Source organism: Nicotiana tomentosiformis, chromosome 4, assembly GCF_000390325.3.
Source record: "Nicotiana tomentosiformis chromosome 4, ASM39032v3, whole genome shotgun sequence".
Lineage (NCBI taxonomy): Eukaryota > Viridiplantae > Streptophyta > Magnoliopsida > Solanales > Solanaceae > Nicotiana > Nicotiana tomentosiformis.
In genome coordinates, this window is record NC_090815.1 from 102,974,720 (window position 1) to 102,999,092 (window position 24,373).

The 24,373-nt window shown below is 39.4% G+C and overlaps 1 long non-coding RNA gene across 1 annotated transcript; it reads right to left on the reverse strand.

The window, feature by feature from the left end:
• Positions 1–6,740: 6,740 nt before the first annotated feature.
• Positions 6,741–7,391, reverse strand: LOC138909051 (uncharacterized). The gene is made up of 2 exons (XR_011415553.1): positions 7,043–7,391; positions 6,741–6,948 (listed from the first exon to the last, which is right to left on the reverse strand). It is a non-coding gene; the product is annotated as an uncharacterized lncRNA (long non-coding RNA).
• Positions 7,392–24,373: the final 16,982 nt, after the last annotated feature.

Below are 24,373 nucleotides of genomic sequence, written 5' to 3' on the forward strand. Positions count from 1 at the left end.
TAGGCCCATTAGAGGTGTTGAAACGAGTTGGGGAGGTTGCTTATGAGCTTGCCTTGCCTCCCAGCCTATTGGGAGTCCATCCTGTTTTTCACGTATCTATGCTCCGGAAGTATCATGCCGACCTATCACATGTGTTAGACTTCAGCACAGTTAAGCTAGATGAAAGCTTGGGTTATGAAGAAGAGCCAATTGCCATTGTTGATAAACAGGTTCGCCAGTTGAGATCCAAGAGGGTTTCTGCAGTAAAGGTCCAGTGGAGGGGCCAACCAGTCGAGGAAGCGACTTGGGAGGCCGAGGAAAACATGCAGAGCAGATATCCAGACTTATTCAGCACTCCAGGTACAATTCTAAACCCGTTCGAGGACGAACGTTTGTTTAAGAGGTGGAGAATGTAATGACCCAACCGGTCATTTCAACTTTTAGAACCCCGTTCCCTAAAATAAAACTTTCCGTAGGTGCTTGTAATGATTTATGACTTGTGGGGATGGTTGGTTCGGGATTTGGAAGTGTTTGAGGTGAAACCGGAACACTTGGTTCCTTAAGTTGGCCTTAAAGTGCTAAGTTTGATTTCGGTCAATATTTTTAGAAAACGATCCCGGAATAGAATTTTGATGATTCCAACAGCTCCGTATGGTGATTTTGGACATAGGAGCGTGATCGAAATTTTATTTGAAAGTCCGTAGTGAAATTAGGCTTGAAATGGCTAAAATAGGAATTTAAAGTTTGAAAGTTTGACCGGAGGGGTTGACATTTTGATATCGGAGTCGGAATCCAATTTCAAAAATTTTCATAGCTCCGTTATGTAATTTATGACTTGTGTGTAAAATTTGAGGTCATTCAGAGTTGATTTGATAGGTTCCGACATTGAATGTAGAAGTTGAAAACTCCTAGTTTCATTAAGCTTGAATTGGGGTATGATTCATGGTTTAAGCGTTGTTTGATATGATTTAGAGGTTCGACTAAGTTTTTATGATGTTTTAGGACTTGTTGGTATATTTGGTTGAGGTCCCGAGGGCCTCAGGTGAGTTTCAGATGGTTAACGGATCAGAATTTTGATTTAAAAAGCTGCTGCAATTTTTCCTCTTCTGTTGGGCATTCTGGACTGTCATCGAGCCCAGACCTCGAGCCCAGGCATCGAACCCATGCATCAAGCCAGAGTTGATGAGGCTCAGGCTCGAGCTTAGGTATCGAAGCCATGATCGAAGGCCCATCTCGAAGGCCATGATCGAAGGCAAAGCACGAGGGATAGGATCGAGACCCAAGATCGAGGCCATGACCGAGGTCCAGGTTCGAGCTGGTTGATCGAAGTCCAGTACGAGGGCCAGGATCGAAGGTCCAGTTCGATTCCATGATCGAGAGCAAGGCTCGAGGGTCACTATCGAAGGACCATGCTCGAGCCTGAGATCGAAGACAACCCTCGATGCCCTGATCGAAGGCACAAGCTCGATGCCACTATCGAGGCCTAGTTCAAGGCCCCAGTTCGAGGCCCTGTTCGAGGCCCTGTTCGAGGCCCAGTTCCGAACTGCAGGGCAGTTATAAAAACAGAGGACTTTCGTCCCATTTGCCATTTTTGGCGAACTTGAGCTTGAGCAGAGGCGATTTTTGGCAGATCTTCAAGGGAAAAATATTGGGATAAGTGATTCTAACTTGGATTTGGCTTATGAACATAAATATATCATTGTTTTCACAATCTAATTAGTGTTTTGAGATTTAAATTTGGAAAAATTTAGAAATCTCATAGAAATAAAATTTTTAGATTTCGGTATCGATTCGGAGTCGGATTTGAGTGAAATTGGTATGGTTGGACTCGTAATTAAATGAGTTGTCGGATTTCATAACTTTCATCGGATTCCGAGATGTGGGCCCCGCAGGCGAATTTTTAATTAATTTCGGGATTTTTATTAAAAATATAGTATTTCCTTATAGAAGTTATTTCCTACAATCTTTAGTGATTGTACTGAATTATTTTGGCTAGATTCGAGCCAGACAGAGTTGGATAAACGTGAAAAAGGCAAAATCTTGGATTAAATTGGAGCAAGACGAGGTAAGTCTCTTGTCTAATCTTGTGAGGGGGAAATTACCTCATAAGTGATTAAGATTAAATAATTGTTGCTAATTGTGGGGGCTACGTACGTACGAGGTGACGAGAGTCCGTGCGTAGCTACTATTAAATGCTAAAGTCCGGGTAGTTTAGGACTCAAAGCATGCCTTACTTGTGTAAATTGTATTCTTTGATTTATTTATATTAATTGATATCTACATAAATATATTGTGAATTTTTAGATAAAGATATTAAAGGATGAAAATCTCATATGCTTGATTTTGTTTAAATCAATTAATTGTTAAAAGAAATTATTCTCCTCCCAAATTTATCTTATAATAAACATACTGTCCTTCCGGAGGCACATAAGAAAATGTCCTCCTTTCTTGTGGAGCAGGCCGAATGCCTCGGCAAGATAGATGCATCTATGGATCGTGCCGCACGTCCCTCGGTAGTGTACACGACACTCTGGATCGGGCCGTACGTCCTCGGCAGAAATCGTGCTTAATAATAATAATTACACGATACTTTAATAATTTATTTCAGCTTGTGAAGCTAAGTAATAAATTGGAAAAATCCTTGGAAATTAATGAATTATTATTCTTGCTTGTTTAGGGATTAATTGTTACTCCTGTAAATGAGATTAAATTGATAAATTAGAATTTATTTGAATTGAAGGAATTTAATTAATATATTGATAATTGTTACATTTGAAGGAATTTGATTATCTCTGCTGATTAAATAAATTATTGTAAATTCTGTAAATCATGCTGATTTAAATATTCTAGATATATTTCAGTTATTGTTATTGACCTATAGTGAGTGTCAAAGTCGGCCATCTCGTCTCTACCACTTCGAGATTAGGCTTGATACTTACTGAGTACACGTTATTTACGTACTCATACTACACTTGCTGCACTTTTTGTGCAGGATCTGAGACAGGTACTAGTGGAGGATCTATCATCACATACCCACATCATCCAGAGGCATAGTGGTGAGCTACCCTTCTGAGCCGTTCTGCAGTTACCAGTGTCTCTTCTTCTGATATTTATATTCTGTCTATTTTATTTCAGACAGTATTTAGAGTTTATATTCTGTCTATTGTATAATCTACTAGATGCTCATTCACTTGTGACACCAGGTCTTGGCACACACATTGGTAGAGTTTGGGTTTATATTTTCTTCGTTTTAAATTTTATCAATGTATGCTTAATTTATTAGTTGGCTTGCCCAGCTGTAGTGTTGGGCGCCATCACGACCTACAGGTGAAATTGGGTCGTGACACTATCAAAAGCAGTAATTAATGTCAACATGAAAAACAAAATTATAGAATCACGTGAAGGAGAACAAAAACCTCAAAAGTCCAGCAACAAAGTTGAATAACAAATTAAGGAACACATTAAGAACTAATAGATATAATGAGCAATCAGTAAGGAAAGTAATACCATATGTACGTCTTCTAATTTGCCAATATTTCATGGTTTGCTCAAAAGAACTTCAGGTTAGTATGAGAGACATGTTGAGTCAAGGGAATCCCTTTTGGATCTCCTTACAAAGAGAAAAGGAAGGACAAAATTTATATACAGAAGCCACAAAAAAAAAAAAAATTAAACTACATAATCACAGGCAAGAATATTTTACCTGTAGTTCCTAATGATAGTAGCTTGGAAACAGAGTGCTTGAATTCATACATTGAAAAATAGTAATAATTTCGCACGATAAGGAATCAAAGAAGTGAAGATTTTCCTAACAGTTTCATAGCCTCCCAAAGATAAGTACAGATATCTTCGTATCGATCCGCGAGATTCTACTAAACCTGCTTGTTACTCATAACACCTATGAACCTAAAGCTTGGATACCAACTTGTCACGATCCCAATTTCCTCCCGTAGGATATCATGACAGCACCTAGTCTCTAAGACTAGGTAAGCCTAACAGTATGCGAAATAATTAAAATAATAATAAATGAAATCCTCAAACTCAACAGCTATATATAAAATAACGCTTCAACTCAGCATATACAAATTCCGAGACCCGATGAAAATACAAGTCACAAGTTCCAAGTATGAATACTGGATAATCATATACATCGTGTCTATATATACAAAGGATAATGAAATAAGAGATCTAGAGAGAAGGGGACTCCGAGGTCTGCGGACGCCGGCAGGTATACCTTGAAGTCTCCGGAGAAGGATCCCGACTAATGCCCGGGCTGGTAAGAAGTACTCGGATCTGCACAAAAAGATGTGTCGAAGAGTAGCATGAGTATACCACAACGGTACCTAATAAGTGCCAAGTCTAACCTCGGTAGAGTAGTGACGAGGTCAGGTCATGGTCCTACTGAAAATAAATAAAAGAGTGACCAATTGTAAACAGTGTGTTAAAATAGTAATGAAATTGCAACAACAAATAATGTAACAAGATTTAATACACAGAGCTAAGAAAATAGTACAACACGGAGATATACAAATAATAATATACCAGCACGATGTGCGAAAATAAAATATGTCAAATTATGATTTAAGTTAATTGGATAAGGTGCAAATTACCTTCAACATTTAAACTTTTTAGATAAAATTGTTAGATAATCATTAGATATTAAATAAGAAGCAGGACATACAATTATTTCTCAAATTTCATAATGGATAACTCATTTTCTTTTCTATATCTGTAACAATCCAACCCTTAAAATTTAGTACTAACATTTACTTTCGTTTCACGGTCAATATTTAAGAACTAGTAAACTTAACCGCGCTTTGCGTGGGTTTAAGAAACATCAATAAAAATTTTAAAAAGAATTTATCGAGTTAATAACAAATGTAGATAATATCCCTCTTTTTATGAGAAAGCAAATTGCCAATAAATAAAATACATTTGGTTTAATTCATAAATTTAGTTTATTTGTAGTAAATAATCTATGTGACGTACAATTAACTGTATATTATCAATGAATATTACTTAAGTTTTATCTAATTAAGAAAGTCCAAGACTAAGAAAAACAAAATCTAAAATTAAAATAAAAGTTGCATAGATTCTTAAAACTACACAATTAAAATAAATTAAACTATTGTTAATTATATATTGAGAAGCTGAAAAGTTTTATGAGAAAAAATATGTACCTTTTGACAAAAGATCATTAGGAAGACCTCCTCCTCTTACTTTGCAACATAAATGTTAAAATTTTTATTCCGTTAATTTATTGTATTATTCTGGTAGTTAAAGCATGCTTTTATGGGATATATTTAATTGAATAACTGTAATACTAAATTAGAGATAATGTCACACTTTAAAGAATAAAATTCACCAAGCATTCACAGGAATATTTATTTTTTTAATAAATAATTGTGTGTAAATTCTAACATTAGAATAATGATTATTGATTGCAAGTTGATTATGAACTTCACTAAGTTTTCAATCATCGATACTATAACCCGAAAATAAAAAATACTTTATTTCATAAAGTTAATAGCTCGTTGCCTAGTGATTTTTAAACTACTGAAAGCCTAACCCATTCACAGTGTTAAAATTTTTGATCGTTAATAACCTATTATTACATGTGATTTCTTAATTAATTAGATTACATTATATGTTAACTTAAAGTTATCTATAAATTATCAATGTCATAGATTAATGCTTAATTCAAAAAAGTTCATTGAAGAAAAGAAATAGAGGCGACAATATTAAGAACATATAGAAAAATATATAATGCTAAATCTATATATAACAAGAAAAGAAAAACACATTAGAATCTCACTTCGACATTGGATAAATCACGACTCAAAGTTGTTATAATTGTAGAGTATAAATATATACAACAAAAAATAGATATCAAAATCTCTATGTATTATTTGAAAAAAATCACTACTTCAACTTATACAACATAAACCTAAAGATGACAAAATCAAAGACCGTTAATGAGAATTGTGAAATACGCTTTACTTCGATCTTCACCTCATTATTTGACACTTCCTCTTAAACATTCTTCTTAAGATTCACACATGTATGGAATATCTTCGTCAATTTACCTTGAACAAAAAATAAAGAATAGAAATTATACCATATCATAGTATAATTTTTCTTTTCCACTACAACCTTTGACATAGAGATAGCTCAACTATTATAGGCAGAATATAAAGTTAGTATCAATCATATTTGTTCAAAACGTAGAAATCCTTATATAGGTACATATGGAGGAACATATAATAAATAGTCATAAACTTACATATTAAATATTTAGAGGTTATGAATATGAAAGGCATATGAGTTATTGAGATTATTAAAAATATAGGTTATGAAGATAAAGAGGTGTGAGTTATGAAGATAGAATTTTTAATATAAAATAAATGGAAAAAATGATGAAAAATCCAAAAAAAGAAGAAAAAAAGATAAATGTGTTTCTTGGCTTAAGAGAGGTGCCACCTCACTTTTCTATTGCCCACTTTATATATATATATATATATATATATATATATATATATATATATATATATATAGATAAATACTGACAAAGAAACGCAGGCAGCATCATATACATATACCAACAAATAAGGAAAATAAAAATGTGTTACCACTAAACCTCAGTAGATTCTAATGGACGTTTGATCAAGTTGGAAACTGATGAAAAATTGGAGCATCTAAAATTGCCTATCAAAAGCAGTAATTAATGTCAACATGAAAAACAAAATTGTAGAAACACGTGAAGGAGAACAAAAACCTCAAAAGTCCAGCAACAAAGTTGAATAACAAATTAAGGAACACATTAAGAACTAATAGATATAATGAGCAATCAGTAAGGAAAGTAATACCATATGTACGTCTCCTAATTTGCCAATATTTCATGGTTTGCTCAAAAGAACTTCAGGTCAGTATGAGAGACATGTTGAGTCAAAGGAATCCCTTTTGGATCTCCTTACAAAGAGAAAAGGAAGGACAAAATTTATATACAGAAGCCACAAAAAAAAAAAAAAATTAAACTACATAATCACAAGCAAGAATATTTTACCTGTAGTTCCTAATGATAGTAGCTTGGAAACAGAGTGCTTGAATTCATACATTGAAAAATAGTAATAAAAATAATATGGGTTGATTAACTCAAAATCTCAGCAATAATCATCAATTTATAAAGGAAAAGATATCAGCAATTGGGCAATCACTTTAGAAGGAGGAAAAAGGGAGAAGAGATGGAGGCGTTTTATCCCAGTAATACGACAACCATGATAAGGGAGAGAGTGTTTCGTTTACTACTAAGAGAAGTAAATAAGCCACTGTTAGGTGAGAAAAAATAGGAGAAGCGACTGTTGAATTTTTTTTATTCAAAGCACGTAAATGTGAAAAATAGAAGACAAAAAAGAAGAGAACTGAAAATTATCAAAAATAGGAGAGAATAGATAAATACAAATGCTGGTCATAGGATTCTTATTCCCAACTTTATATATATATATATATATATATATATATATATATATATATAGATACTAAACGAGTCACGTCTTTCAGCACATTATCATGGTTATTTAAACAAAATTCTTACTATCACTTTATTTTTCATTTCAAGTTCAAATAAGGTAAGTCTTATCCTTTTATATTTTTACACAGAATTTCTATTTTATTTTATTTTTTTGTTTTGTTCTTTGCTTATAGTTATTGCATTACTTGTAATTTAATGAGTATTGTTATACTGTCATGTGATCTTTTATTAGCTTACAATTGACTATATATCTTGCTTATTGCCTTTTTAATAATCCTCAATAATTTTTTTTTACCTCTTGCATATCTCACAGACAAATATCAATAATAAATTTTGCGAGATAATTATGGGACTATATTTTTGTCCAGCTGCTCTAGGGTATGGGCGGTGGGAGTCTGTGCTCCTCCCCAGGCCTGAGATATGGCATGAGCAAGTGGGATCAACCCTGCCTGAGCTAAAGTGCCGAACATGCTCAGAAATTGGGCGAGAGTCTCCTGGAGTGCTGGGGCAGTAACAGGCGTCTCAGGTGCATTCTCTCTAACTGGAGTTACTGGTGGCTCCTTAGTAGTAGCTCGTGCAGGTGCTCGGGCTGCACCACGTGGACGTCTTCGGCCTCTACCCCGACTCCCGCCTCTCACAGCTCTACCAGGGGGTGCAGGTTTCTGGTCATCCGATCCGGCTGTGCGTGTCCTCACTATCTGTGAGAGAATAGAAAGACAGAAGTTTAGAATCCCGAAGCCTCCCAAAGATAAGTACAGATGTCTTCGTACCGATCCGCGAGATTCTACTAAACCTGCTTGTTACTCATAACACCTATGAACCTAGAGCTTGGATACCAACTTGTCACGATCCCAATTTCCTCCCGTGGGATGTCATGACAGCACCTAGTCTCTAAGACTAGGTAAACCTAACAGTATGCGGAATAATTGAAATAATAATAAATGAAATCCTCAAACTCAACAGCTATATATAAAACAACGCTTCAACTCAGCATATACAAATCCCGAGACCCGATGAAAATACAAGTCACAAGCTCCAAGTATGAATACTGGATAATCATATACATCATGTCTATATATACAAAGGATAATGAAATAAGAGATCTAGAGAGAAGGGGACTCCGAAGCCTGCGGACGCCGGCAGGTATACCTTAAAGTCTCCGGAGTAGGATCCCGACTAATGTCCGGGCTGACAAGAAGTACCCGGATCTGCACAAAAAGATGTGTCGAAGAGTAGCATGAGTATACCACAACGGTACCTAGTAAGTGCCAAGTCTAACCTCGGTAGAGTAGTGACGAGGTCAGGTCATGGTCCTACTGGAAAAAAATAAAAGAGTGACCAATTGTAAACAGTGTGTTAAAACAGTAATGAAATTGAAACAACAAATAATGTAACAAGATTTAATACACAGAGCTAAGAAAATAGTACAACACGGAGATATACAAATAATAATATACTAGCACGATGTGCGAAAACAAAATATGTCAAATTATGATTTAAGTTAATTGGATAAGGTGCAAATTACCTTCAACATTTAAACTTTTTAGATAAAATTGTTAGATAATCATTAGATATTAAATAAGAAGCAGGACATACAATTATTTCTCAAATTTCATAATGGATAACTCATTTTCTTTTCTATATCTGTAACAATCCAACCCTTAAAATTTAGTACTAACATTTACTTTCGTTTCACGGTCAATATTTAAGAACTAGTAAACTTAACCGCACTTTGCGCGGGTTTAAGAAACATCAATAAAAATTTTAAAAAGAATTTATCGAGTTAACAACAAATGTAGATATTATCCCTCTTTTTATGAGAAAGCAAATTGCCAATAAATAAAATACATTTGGTTTAATTCATAAATTTAGTTTATTTGTAGTAAATAATCTATGTGACGTACAATTAACTGTATATTATCAATGAATATTACTTAAGTTTTATCTAATTAAGAAAGTCCAAGACTAAGAAAAACAAAATCTAAAATTAAAATAAAAGTTGCATAGATTCTTAAAACTACACAATTAAAATAAATTAAATTATTGTTAATTATATATTGAGAAGATGAAAAGTTTTATGAGAAAAAATATATACCTTTTGACAAAAGATCATTAGGAAGACCTCCTCCTCTTACTTTGCAACATAAATGTTAAAATTTTTATTCCGTTAATTTATTGTATTATTCTGGTAGTTAAAGTATGCTTTTATGGGATATATTTAATTGAATAACTATAATACTAAATTAGAGATAATGTCACACTTTAAAGAATAAAATTCACCAAGCATTCACAGGAATATTTATTTTTTTTAATAAATAATTGTGTGTAAATCCTAACATTAGTGATATAGTGATATTTTACAACTTAACACTTTGCCTCAACAAGAATCGCGACCTTTGTAACTCAATACCAATTTCAACAACAAGATATCCCAAGGGGTGCAATTTCAAGTAAGAATTCAACAGTTAAATAGTGAATACGGAATAAGGAAACAAGAATTTCAACTAAACAAGTAGAGCAATTAGCAAGTAAGAGATATGACAAGTAGACATGTGAAATTAGACTAAATATGATGACTATAACATGTTAAAGTAACTCAATTAAAGCATGAAAGGAATCTACATACCTAAAAACCGAAAGTTTCAATATTTAGCCTGTGTACACACTCATCACCTTGCGTACACGGCTTTCACATATCACAATTATCACAATGATATTAAATCCTAAGGGGTAATTCCCCCACACAAGGTTAGACAAGTCACTTACCTCAAACCACGCTAAACTAATCAACTAGAAGGTCTTTCCCTCGATTTTTCAACTCCGAACGACTCGAATCTAGCCAAAGCAATTACATAATATAAATATAACTATCGAAAACTAATTTAAACAATGAAATTATGTTATTTGTAAAGAATTAAAAAATCGCCCCAAAAAGTCAACATGTGGTCACGTCTCGGAACCCGACCAAAATTACAAAATCCAAACACTCATTCGATATCGTGTCCAACCCTATAAGAATTACTCAAATCCGACCTCAATTCGCCTTTTAAAACTCGAAAATTTAGCCTAAGGAGTTTCTACCATTTTTTCCAATTTTCAACTCCAAAGCACTAATTAAATGAAGAAATTATCAATAGATTCATGTGAATTAATCAAAAATGAGTTAGAATTCCTTACCCCTAAACTCTCTCTGAAAATTCTTTGAAAATTTTCCTCAAACCGAGCGCTTTAAGTCCCAAAATAAATTATGAATCAAAACCCTCGAATCTCATATTTCTGTCCCGCGATCCACGCATCTGCAGCCTTTGTGCCACTTCTGCAATTCCGAGGGTCGTGATAAAGACCGAGGCTGGCAGGAGAGTTTCGTCAGGGTGAAGACCGAGGACTTTATCCCTCTCGAGTTCATGCCATTCCCCGTGAAGTAGAATGCATCTCGTAAGTGCGGCCTTTCCCTAAGTGTCGATTTCCTTTCATTTCCTTCCTTATCATTTATATATGCGGTTGTGCAGCTGTTTCCCGGATCCCAAATGCAGTTCCCCGGCTTAAGGAGTAGATCGAAGGTATATGCAAACAGATGTCATACTTCGAGCTATCATGGCGCAAGATTTCGAAGGGCCGATGGGAAGCCCATTCTCATGGTCCCCTCCAAATAGCTATTATTGTATCCTTAGCTCACATCATACTAACTTCTCTTCTTTCTTTCATAGGTTTGCCTAAGACCACCGAGCTTAGGCCTTTGGAATGGGACGAGGACGCATCCTTGTCCGCTGATCCCTCTGTTATGGGTTAGCCCGGGGCTGCCGTGGGGGAAAAAAAGAAAAGGAAAATAAAACCTATTGGCTCCCCGGGTCCTGAGGTGAAACCCAATAAGAGGGTGGCTCGCAATCCCAGGATGAGCACCAACTCCAGGGTGCCAGACTCTGATTCTCTTCTCCATATCAGGGATGAGCCGGAAGAAGACAACATTTTTATCGCCCATGGATCGACCCCTCCCGGAGAGAAGAAGGCAGCCGAAGGGGAGACTCGTAAGGCCGACCTCCCTCAAACTCGAGAGGTCGATATGGAGACCGGGGGTGGGACCCTCCGGGATGCCGACTCCGCTACGAAGTAAGTGTCCGTTGTAATAGAAATTATGGGGACGCCCTCCTATACCAAGTCCATGCTCGAGGAGGCCCAAGTAGGGAATAAGAAATCCAATGAAGGGGTTCATGGCGTGGATGATCCGTTTCATTCTTTCTTTAATGGCGTGGAATCGTCTACTTTGAAAGATTTTTCTAGGCTGGGCAATCTAGAAGTCCTGAAGAAGGATACATCATCGGAATCTGGTGGGTCGAGTTCGAGCCCAAAACTGATTAATCAGTTTCCTGCTCTGAGTGTGGATCCCGGTCACAAGAGATCGGTTATCCTTACTGTTCCAGAGGATACCTGGGTTTTATCTACTCCCATGGGAGTAGCCAGCTACCTCCGATGCCTGGTGACCGAGGAGGACCAGGCAAACATGAACAAGGTGGACGTGCTGTGTCTTTTCAACGAGGCGCAACAGGCGCTGAACCGGGTAAGGCATCATTACGTCTTTTTGGATTTTACTTAGTTTTGGATATTTCACACGACTTTCATTGTTTTGCACGCCTCGATGCTTCATCACGAAAGCATCATACGATACCGTGTCGAGGTCAACTAGCTCGAGATTGAGTTCAAGGAGCAGGCTCATAAAACGGATACGTACAAGCTCCTCAGCGAGCAACAAGACGAGGTCATTAAGGACCCTCATGCCGAGCTGGATAGGGCTCAAAAAGAAGCATCGGCCTTGAGGCGGGAGCACCCCAACTTGGTCGAAAAGGTAAAGTTCTTTGAAGTTAGAAACAAGGAACTAGTCGTAGTGGCTAACGGCAAAACCTCGTAGGTCCAATAGAAGATCGACCAGGTCGACCAACTCCGAAAGAAGATGGACGAGATCCAAGCCATGTCCAATGGGTGGAAGAGCAAGGTAGATTTTCTGGCCACAGGGAAGGAAACTGCCCAGGCAAAGTTGTCTTCGGTATAGGTTCAGCTTTGGGTGACGAAGGAGAAACCTGATAAGCGGGCTCAGCTGAATGAAGATCTCCGAGAACAACCGAGCTCGGCTTCCGCAGGACGGGACGCCCTCGGTAAAGATCTTGAAGCGACGAGGTCTAATATGGAGACAACCTCTGCCTATTCCTACGAGATGGTGGCCCAATACAAGGCCTATGTCGAAGCAGCCGAGGCCCGCCTGAAGACTAATGCTGAATATGTGAAGCGACTGTCTCGAAGGGAGACCCTCGAAGAAATTAATGCATGAGGCTTTGATCTGTCGACCGAGATCGAGGAAGCAATAAAGCCTGAGGCCGAGGCAAAGAAACTTTCCGAGTCCCAGGCGCAGAGGGATCCAAGGGATCCGAAGGCTCCGACGGTTCTGGCGATGAATCGGGCCCCGACGAAGATGAGGCATAAATGCCTCGGAGCTTTTTTAGTTTTTGTTTTGTATATATTTTTTGTTTAGTTTGAGGCCGTTTTTGTTGGGCCTTAGTAAATACATTCCGGAATATATAAAATTTCCCTTTTTGGCAATTTCAAGTCTCTACTTTTTCAGCATCTTTTCATAATTTCTTCTCTTGCAAATATTTCTAATGACTTAGCATAGAATCAGATGTAGTAATAAGCCGTTTGTTTTTCGGAGGTCCGAACAGACCCTGACTTCAATGAAATCTTATTTTATCGAGACTTTGAAAATTCGGAGTGGCCGGATGTTTTCCCAAGATGCTTTTGTTGAGGGTAACCTTTTAGCAAGTTTTGAAATTTTACGAAGGCCTTATGCTTTGATTACGAGCTTCGGACGTCTTCAAGTCATTTTTTAGTGTGGCCGTAGCCTTTTGTATTTAGGCACATCCTAATAGGTTTTGTTCCTCCAGGATTTGGTAGGCCGAGTTGCCCGAACTTATTTCGGACGACGGTCCCCGAGTAGAGGTAGCCCTTGGACTCGATAGTCCCGAATAGGGATAGCCCTTAGGCTCGACGATCACCGAATAGGGGTAGAACTTAGGCTCGATAGTCCCCGAATAGGGGTAGCCCTTAGGATTTATATTTGAAGAGGCAAAAATTCGTAATAGCAAGGTGGAAACTTTCTTTCATTTCTGCATATAAAGTATATGACCGAAAGCTTGTAAAAGCCTGTATTATGTCTAAGGTGGCCTATGTTGAAATGGTTCATTTGACCATTTATCCCGTACAATAAATCCTAACCATCGAGCCTAAGTTGTTCAAGTACAAAGTTTCTTTCCTGCTAAGAACCTTAGCCCGAGAGTGATGGCCCCCAGTATTCGAGGTCGATTTTGAGAGGGCTCGGATGTGGTTGATGCGCCCATTGACTCTGATTGAATACTGGCTTTCGAATCTAAGTTAGCACGATTTACTGCTACCTCATTAAAAACCTTTCCAGAAAACCCATTTGGGACAAAACTGGTTCAAGGGAAAAAGGGTGCAACGCGTGCTTTTATACCTAATAGTCACATTTTCCTTTGGCTACGGCCTGCAAGTGTTAATATTATTTCTAATATTATAAAAAAAAGTAAATGAGATCGTACCTTAGCAGTAGTACCTCTTTAAATGCGTCACATTCCAATTGTTCGGTAGCGGTACACCGTTTCCCGCTTCGAGTTTCTATGAGCCCTTGCCGGTAATTCCGACGACCCGATATGGTCCTTCCCAATTCGGTCCCAACTTTCCCTCGTTCGAGTTTTGGGTATGCTCTGTTATCTTTCTTAACAACAAGTCCCCGATCCTGAAGTGTCGGAGGTTGGCTCTTCTGTTGTAATATCTTTCTATCCGCTATTTCTGGGTGGCCAACCGGACTAGGGCAACCTCTCATATTTTATCTAATAGTTCCAGGCTCGTACTCATGGCCTCACCGTTTGATTTTTCGGTCGCATATCGAAAACTGAGGCTCAGCTCTCCCATTTCGATTGGTATTATTGCTTCGGTACTGTAGACTAATGAAAACTGGGTGGCCCCGGTACTAGATTTCAAAATTGTACGGTAAGCCCACAAGACTCCGGGAAGAATTTCCTTCCACTTCCCTTCGGCATCGGTCAACCTCTTTTCCAAGTTTTGGAGTATGGTCTTGTTTTTAGATTCCACTTCTCCGTTCCCACTAGACTGATAGGGTATGGAGAGTATCTATTTAATTTTGTGGTCTTAAAAAAAATTTGTTTACCTTGCTGCCGATGAATTGCTTCCCATTATCACATACGATCTCGGCCGGTATCCTGAACCAGCATATTATGTGATCCCAAATGAAGTCAATGACTTATTTTTCTCGTACTTTCTCGAATGCTTGAGCTTCGACCAATTTAGAGAAATAATCAGTCATAAACAATATGAATTGACCCTTACCAGGTGCCCATGGCAGGGGACCGACGATGTCCATTCACCATTTCATGAACGGCCATGGGGACAAGACCGAATGGAGTAGCTCTCTGGGTTGATGGATCATCGCTGCCTGTCTTTGACAACAGTCGCATCTTCGTACACAGTCCCTTGCATCTTTATCCATGTCGACCCAGTAATAGTCAGCCCTGATTATCTTCCGAACCAAAGATTTTGCCCCTGAATAGTTCCCGCAGGTGCCTTCATGAACTTCTCTCAAGACATATTAGGTATCTCCCGGCCACAAACATATTGCGAGTGGGCCATCGAATGTTCTTCTGAACAGATTCCCTTCGGACAGGCTGAACCTGGCCGCTTTCATGCGTAGAGCTCTCAATTCTTTAGGATCTGAGGGCAACTTCCCTGTCTTCAAATAGTCTATGTATTTGTTTCTCCAATCCCAAGTTAAACTTGTTGAGTTTATTTCAGCATGGCCTTATTCCACTACCGATTTCATGAGCTGTACGACCGTTCGTGAGCTAAATTCATCATCATTAACCGATGACCCCAAGTTAAACAGAGCACCGACCTCGCTATTTTGATCTCGGAGTACGTGTTGTAGGGTCCATTCCTTGAATTGATGCAGCTTTACCTGCAATTTGTCTAAATACCTTCGCATTCGTTCCTCCTTTACTTCGAACGTCCCATTGACTTGATTTACCATAAGGAGGGAATCACACTTAGATTCGACCACCTCGGCCCCAAATCTTTTAGCCAATTCGAGATCTGAAATCATGGCCTCATACCTGGCCTCAATGTTAGTCAATTTCACAGTTCTAATAGACTGTCTAACTATGTTACCCGTAGATAGATTCAACACGATGCCGAGTCCGTACCCCTTTGCGTTTGAGGCACCATCCGTAAAGAGAGTCCATATTCCCGAGGAAGTCCCCGAGGTTAACAACAATTATGCCTGCCAAAATTTGTGATTTGATGGCGATTCGGGGTCGATATTCGATATTGTACCCGTTAATTTCTATGGCCCACTTATCTAACCTGCCCGAGAGCCCGGGTTTGTGCATAATATTCCTTAGTGGGTAAGAAGTTACGACACATACGGGGTGGCATTAAAAATACGGCTTTAACTTTCTAGAGACGCTTAACAAAGAGAGCGCCAATTTTTCCAGGTGAGGATACCTTGTGTCACGACCCAATTTCCCTTCCGTTTGGGTATCGTGATGGCACCTAGTCTTAGGGACTAGGTAAGCCTAACAATAATTGAAACAACAGCATTACTTAAATAGAATCTCTTACAATTTCCAAAACCGGTAGTACAAGTCATAAGCTCTACAGAGTGTTTGCTAGAGAACTTCTAAATACAACTGTCCAGAAATAAGAATAAACAGTGCAAAATAAAAATTTGAAGGTGACTCCGAAGCCTGCGAACGCAGCGGCAGGTTTACCTTGAGTCTCCGCAGCAACAGTCCACATAGCTAACTAACAAACAAATACTCGGATCTGCACAAAATAAATGTGCATAAGAGTAGCATGAGCACATTACGGCGGTACCCAGTAAGTATCAAGACTAACCTCGGTTAAGTAGTGACAAGGACTAGTCAAGACATCCACTGGTCTAATAAATTGAACAAGCATAAGTATAGGGATGACAGAGCATGACATCTATATAAGGACCCAGCAATATGGCTAACGACATAGCAATTGCAATAAGGAAGGAAAAATAACAAGTAACAGCGGAACACTAGAATAAGACATAGAAGAATAAACGGAAACACAACCCAAATCCGAAAATCACAATACAGTAAAGGCAAGCAGTAACTCAACAGCTGCAATAGTTTTCACATCAGGTCTCAGCCAACAAACCCCAACAAATTAGTCAAATCCTTCAAGTGTAAACTTTCACCCGTAAGTTTTTAAATTGAGGTCTTTAGAATATAATCCTTTCCAATAAGAAATTATTTTTGAAATATACTTCCTTCAAATAAATATCTTTCAAACATAGTTCTTTCAAGATAAAACCTTTCAAAATATAAACTTTTCAAATAATTAGCCTTCAAACATAGTTCTTTCAAGATAAATACTTTTCAAGTATAACCCTTTCAAATAAATATCCTTCAAACATAGTTCCTTCAAGATAAATACTTTTCAAGCATAACCCCTTCAAATAAATATCCTTCAAACATAGTTCCTTCAAGATAAATACTTTTCAAGCATAACCCCTTCAAATAAATATCCTTCAAACATAGTTCCTTCAAGATAAATACTTTTCAAATATAAACTTTTCAAGTAATACCCTTCGAGTATAAGTCACCCTGTGACACCTAAGCATGGAAGATTAGCAGCTCCGAACATAGATATAACCACAGGGGAAATCTACCAAGATACTGTCCCGTAGTCCCAAATTAATTATGCAGTACAGGGGGGTAGAGATCTCCCGGAATACGTCCGTAGTCCCATAATAAATATGCAGTGCTGGGGGATCTTCCGGAATACGTCCGTAGTCCCAAAGTAATTATGCAAGACAGGGGGATCTCCCGGAATACGTCTGTAGTCCCGATTTAAATATGCAGTGCTGGGGGATCTCCCGGAATACGTCTGTAGTCCCGATTTAAATATGCAGTGCTGGGGGATCTCCCGGAATACGTCCGTAGTCCAAATTTAAATATGCAGTGCTGGGGGATCTCCCGGAATACGTCCGTAGTCCCAAAATAAATATGCAATGCTGTGGGATCTCCCGGAATACGTCTGTAGTCCCAATTTAAATATGTAGTGCAAACAACAGAGATAACAACTATAACACGACATAAACCTCGTACATCACCACAACGAGTACAAAAACAACAGTGACAGAAATGCAAAGTACGACGAGCAAATCAACTCAAGAATTTAAATTACAAGAACGGTAGAACTCATTCACAAGGAATAACCACAGTAAAGAATGCTAGGCACAAGGAGAACAGCTTAACAAGGGAAAACAAAACAAAAATGTAGCAATGACTCCACAATAGTCAAGTTAACAATAAGAAGCCAACACGAGTCAAATATTTCTAAATAATGGCAAGTCAACTAAGATATAGGTTATCTAAACTCCTTTTGAGGTTGAGCAATTACGAGGAATATTCAACAATTCAAGTAAGGATAAGCAGCGGAAGATAATCATAGCTCCAATTAAGACTAAACAATTATAGGATGAGAAAATAATGATTTCAATTAAATATAAGCAGTTATGAAAAATATAGCACAACGATAAAAGAGGTAAAATCTTTGGTTAAGTCGAATAAGGGTCAAATAGACAGTAAGAGTGAATCCTAAAGCATTTATCTCCGATCAAAGCATGTAGAGGTGAAACTAGAAAATAGGAATTCAAGCGTATCAAGAAAAATATCATACACATTGAATATAAGGACATAAGAACCCTTAAAGGCCAACTTTTCACAAATAAGTCCGAGCACGCATTCGTCACCTCGCGTACACAGACTATAATCAACATAGATGACTCAAATCCTAAGGGGAAAATCCCCCACACAAGGTTAGGCAAGATACTTACCTCGAGTCAAGCTCAATCAATCCGTAAGAATTCCCTTTCCACGAATATCTGGCTCTAAATGGCCCAAATCTTGCCAAAAGCAATTACATATCATAATTACAATCATAATAGACTCATCTAATTAATTAAATCAATACTTTAACAAAAAATCAGAAATTGGGGTACTTTAACACGGGCCCACGACTCGAAATCGGGTAAAAGTCACAAAATCCGAAAGCCTATTCACTCACGAATCTAACCACAGAAAAATTTACTAAAATCCGACACCAAATGGTCCTCCAAATCCACAATTCAAACTCCCAAATTTCTAGCCTCCAACTTCGAATTTCCACCTTAAATACACACTAACTAGGTGGGAAAATACATGGGGAAGCATGATTATTGATAAAAAATAAGCACAAGGGACTTACCTCAAGAAATCGCTCAAAAATGCTCTCACAAAATCTCCCTAAATCGAGTTACAAAGTCCAAAAATGACAAAAATCGCGAAGCCCTTCGGTTTTAACCACTGCCAGGTATTTCCACACCTGCGGAGCCTGGGCTCGCACCTGCGGGTGAGCTTGTGTGGAAAAATGTGCACATCTGCGCAAATCACTTACCCCCTCTGCCTTCGCACCTGCGATGAAAGGGCCGCACCTGCGCGTGCGGGCCTGCGGAAATCCCTTCCGCTTCTGCGGACATTGCGCACCTACGATGACCCTAACGCATCTGCGCGCATCGCAGATATGGAATTCACCTCGCACCTGCGACCCCTGGCACTCCTCCATTTTTCCGCTTCTGCGCTTGACTCATCGCACGTGCGGTCTCTCCACTGCAGGTGCGAAAATGACAGATGCCTGAAGACTTCAGCAACAACTCAAATCCAACTTTTGATCCGTTAAGCACTCGAAATTCACCCGAGGCCCCCGGGATATCAACCAAACATACCAACCAATCCTAAAACACCATACGAACTTAGTCGAGACCATAAATTACATCAACTAACGCTAAAATCACGAATCACCCTCCAATTCAAACTTAAAGAACTTGAAACTTCAAGTTCCTACAACTGATGCCGAAACCTATCAAATCAATCCAGAATGACGTCAAATTTTGCAGGCAAGTCCCAAATAACATAACAGAGCTGTTCCAACTCTCGGAAATCGTATTCCGGCCTCGATATCAAAAAGTCTACTTCCGGTCCAAATCTCCAAAAATTTGACTTTCACCATTTCAAGCCTAAATCAGCTACAGACCTCAGATTCACAGTTCGGACACACTCCTTTGTCCAAAATCACCCAACAGAGCTAACAGAACCGACAGAACTCCAATCCAGAGTCGTCTTCACATAATTTCGATTACGGTTTCAAAATCCTAAGACTTAAGCTTCCGTTTTAGGGACTAAGTGTCCCAAATCACTCCGAAACATCTGGTAACGGAATTCAACCACGCACTCAGTCAATACACATAATACGAAGCTGCTCAGGTCCTTATGCCTCCGTACCGGACTTAAATTCTCAAATCGATCGTCCGGGTCATTACACCTTATTTCGGCCTCGCCCAGAGTTCTACTAACATAGTAAATAGGAAATTACGTACCTTCCTCCTCCCGGACTAGGACTCCACTTACCGCTACCTCGGATGCCGCTAAGTACAGGTACAACTACTCATCCGACTTTGGAGTATGAAGCAATGGTTGACTCGAAAGGTACCGTTTGAGTTCTTCCAAAGCTTGTTGGCATTCCAGGGTCCAAGAAAAGTTATTCTTCTTCTTCTTCGATATTGAGAAGAACCGATGGCTCTTATCGGAGGACCTCGATATGAACCAGCCTAAGGCGACTCTGCGCCCCGTTAGCCTATGAACGACCTTGACAATGTCCACCATGGTGATGTCCTTTATAACTTCAATTTTATTGGGATTGATCGCAATCCTTCGGTTGGACACCATGAATCCAAGGAACTTCCCGGATCCGAACCTGAATGCGCATTTCTCCGGGTTCAGCTTCATATTATATCTCTTCAGTATGTCAAAGGTTTCCTGCAAATGTTTCAAATGGTCCTCTACTCGCACAGACTAAACTAAGATGTCGTCAATATAAACTTCCATTGATTTTTCTACTTATTCTTCGAACATCCGGTTTACTAGGCGTTAAAAAGTGGCAACATCGTTCTTTATTCCGAACGACATTACGTTATTATAATAGGTGCTGAATTTAGTGATAAAGGAAGTTTTTTCTTGATTGCCCGGTCTATCCAGATTTGGTTATACCCGGAATAGGTGTCGAGAAAGCTGAGTATCTCATGCTCGGCCATCACATCGGTCATAATATCGATGTTAGGAAAAGGAAAAGAGTCCTTGGGGCACGCCTTGTTCAAGTCTTTGTAATCTATGCACATTCTTAACTTATTTCCCTTTTTAGGTGCTACCACTATGTTAGCTAACCAATAAGGATACTTAACTTCCCTAGTGGAACCTATTTTAAGGAGTTTGTATACCTCGACTTTGATGAATGCGTGATTGACTTCGGAATGAGGGCTCATCTTTTGTTTAACCGGGTGGAACTTTGGATCCAAGCTCAGCTTATGAGTGGTTTTTTCTGGCGGGATCCATATCATATAAAGATGGGACCAAGAGAAACAATCTATGTTAGCTATAAAGAATTTAATGAGTTTTTTCCTGAGCTCGGGAGTTAACCCCGTGCCCAGGTATACCTTCCGATCGGGCAAGTGTTCGATCAATATGACTTGCTATAGCTCATCGACCGTTGATTTGGTGGAATCGGAATCATCAGGGTGATGAACGACCTAGGAACTCCGTAATCATCATCCTCGCCTGCTCTTTGCTTATCCGATTCGGTCGGATCCGGTATCGATGATTTATATTTAGTTGCTTCCTTCCTAACCGGCTCCGTGTTCTTTGATGTCGAGAGTGCGTACATCGAGATCACCTCATCGATTGCTAACATTTCTATTGTGGCCGGCTGCTCTCCGTAAACCATCTTGATCCCTCCCGGTGTGGGGAACTTCAGTGTCTGGTGTAGTGTCGAGGGTACTGTCCTCATGTTGTGAATCCATGGCCTTTCGAATATAGCATTATATCTCATATCCCCTTCGATCGCATAGAACTTCGTTTCCTGAAAGGTCTCGGCGGTGTTCACCGATAGGGTTATCTCCGTTTTAGTAGTTTCGCAAGCCATGTTGAATTTGTTTAAAACTCGGACTGCCAACACTATTTGGTCTTGTGGACCCAACTGCTCTACGACCCTCGATCTGATGATATTGACCGAGCTACCTGGATTAATCAATATACGCTTAACTCGAGATTTATTTATAAGTACAAATATTACCAGTGCATCATTAGGCGGTTGTACGATGCCTTCAGCGTCCTCATCATTGAACGAAATGGTTCCCTCCGAGATATACCGGGATATAATCTTGGTTTTGTTTTTCCCTTGTGATGGACACCTTGGTGAGCTATAGCATTGGTCCCTGGGGGATGTAGACTCTATCAATGATCATGTTGATGACGTGCTGAGGTTTTCTTGTTCGGTTTGTTTGTTTGAGTCCCTATTCCTGAAGTGATTTTTGGCTCGATCACTCAAAAATTCCGGAGATGCACGTTATTGAATAACCGGGCCACTTCTTCTCTTAATTGTCGGCAGTCCTCGATTCTATAGCCATGAGTGCCATGATACTTACACATTAAGTTAGGGTCTCTTTCGGAAGGGTCAGTCTGCAATGCTAGATATAAAGCTGGTAGCATCGACATTGAAGTTATATTCCGATAACCTTGGTGTGTCGAGTGGCCTGTCAAAATCGTTTTTGCTCATAAGTCCCCGGCCTCGATCTTTCCTCTTTTCGTTTCTCGTGGGGTTACGCCAATATCCGTTGCCCCTTCGATCCCCACTATACAGTTGATACCGGTCTCTGTTCGGTCTCGGTTCATGATCGACGACTCTCTTAGGCCTGTCACTAGTTCTGATGGGATAAACGGACCCGAACGGGGCCCTGAGATGATCATCCTCAACTCTAATTTTTGACTGGTAGCTGTTACGGACGTCGGCCCAAGTTACCATCGGGTAATCTATTAAATTCTGTGAAACCAAGGAGCTTCAGGGGTTGAGTCATTGAGTGAACGCCTGAATGGCCCAATCATATGCAACCGGGGGGTAGATCTATCCGTTCCATTTGAAACATCGATACGAATTCCCTAAGCATTTCGTGATCTCTTTGTTTTACCTTGAAAATGTTCGATTTTCTCGTCTCAACCTTGATGGCCCCGACATGCGCTTTCACAAAGGCGTCTGCAAGCATATCAAACGAATCAATAGAATTTGGGGGTAAGTTGTGATACTATATCATTACTCTTTTGGATAGGGTTTCCCCGAACATTTTTAGCAAAACCGACTCGATTTCGTCATCTTCTTGGTCATTTCCCTTGATGGCACACGTAGGAGGTCACGTGCTCATTTGGGTATGTAGTTCCATTATACTTCAGATTTCGGGCATGCGGAACGTCTTCGGGATTGCCTTTGGTGCCGCACTTGGAGGGAAAGCTTTTGGACAAATTTCTTTAAATCCAGGCCTTTCAATATCGGGGGTGCTCCTGGGATTTGATCGACTCTGGAGTTATAGGTCTCCACATTTTTGTCGTTGGCCTCAATTTTCTTATCCCCCGATTCCACCCGCTTTGTCAGTTCCTCAAGCATCTTTAATTATTTTGGGGTTGGCCCGGGGCTCAACTTCACCCGGCCTTTCTGTGGCGTGATCACTCCTTCGGATGCTTTGCTAGGATGGTTCAGGCTCAACTCTGCTAGGGGCGAGGCTTTGATTTTGCAGTTATGCTATCGCCGCTTGTTGGGTCTATAACATTTCGAAGATCACCCGCATATTGATTCTTTCGCCTTCACTTTCAGGCGTACCTTGAGTCGTAGGTCGGGCTCCTCCGTGAACACTCTTCTCAGGGTTGGTTGGCAGGTTAACGTCGTTGGCCACATGCGAGTTGCTGCCAACTGGGTTTGCAACTAGGGCTCCATTGGGATCGGCAGGGGGTACCTTGTTGCTAGGCACGATATTGTTGTTTTCGCCGTGATGGCAAGATTCGGCGTCAATGTTCAAATGAGTAGACTGAGAGTTTGACATTTTTAGGTTGACCTGAAGTTAAAATCTCAAAGAACAAGCGTAAAACAGAGTGTATTATGGAAATTTGTATCAAATTACCATTATTATCCTTAGCCCCACGGTGAGTGCCAAATTGTTTACCCTTAAAAATGGATAACAATTGAATTTATACGGGGTTTTAAGGATATGTGGACTAATTCAATACAAGCGATTAATAACGTTGGATGAACAGGTTAAAGATAGAATAAATTGCCAAACCAGTGGTAGTATCGATTCCGAGCTCAGTTGTGAGCCTAACAGTTAGCCTGCCTTCGGTTCAAAGCCAAACACTTATGAAGAATTATGAACAAAATTAAGAACATTGAATGACCTTTAGAAATAGAGAAAATAAATGTACATTGCCTTGATGTGCGTGTTACAGTGTGTCTATTTAATAATCCGCTTGCCCTTTATATAGTAGGGGAGTTTTACCCTAGGCACAATTCTAAGAAAGGTAAAAATCTTCCTTTTCGCTAATCACTGATCTGCTGTCGATACGGGTCGAGATTCACGCCGTGATATCCGGTTGGACACGGATATCACGACCGTTTGTTAATCGTGCATGGTCGTTTAATAATGCTCTCCTAGGTCTTGGAACTCGAACCGGACCCGGGGGCGTGGTCTCGATGGCTCCGAGAGAAGGTGTTTTGCTCGGGCCTTGATACGAGAGGCTCCTGGCTTCGATTCCGATTCCTTGCAGTCATGTCCTTGCTTCGTTTGCCTGGCTGGAAAATCGGGATGTTCATTAGCCTCGGTTTACCCGTATACAATATAATATA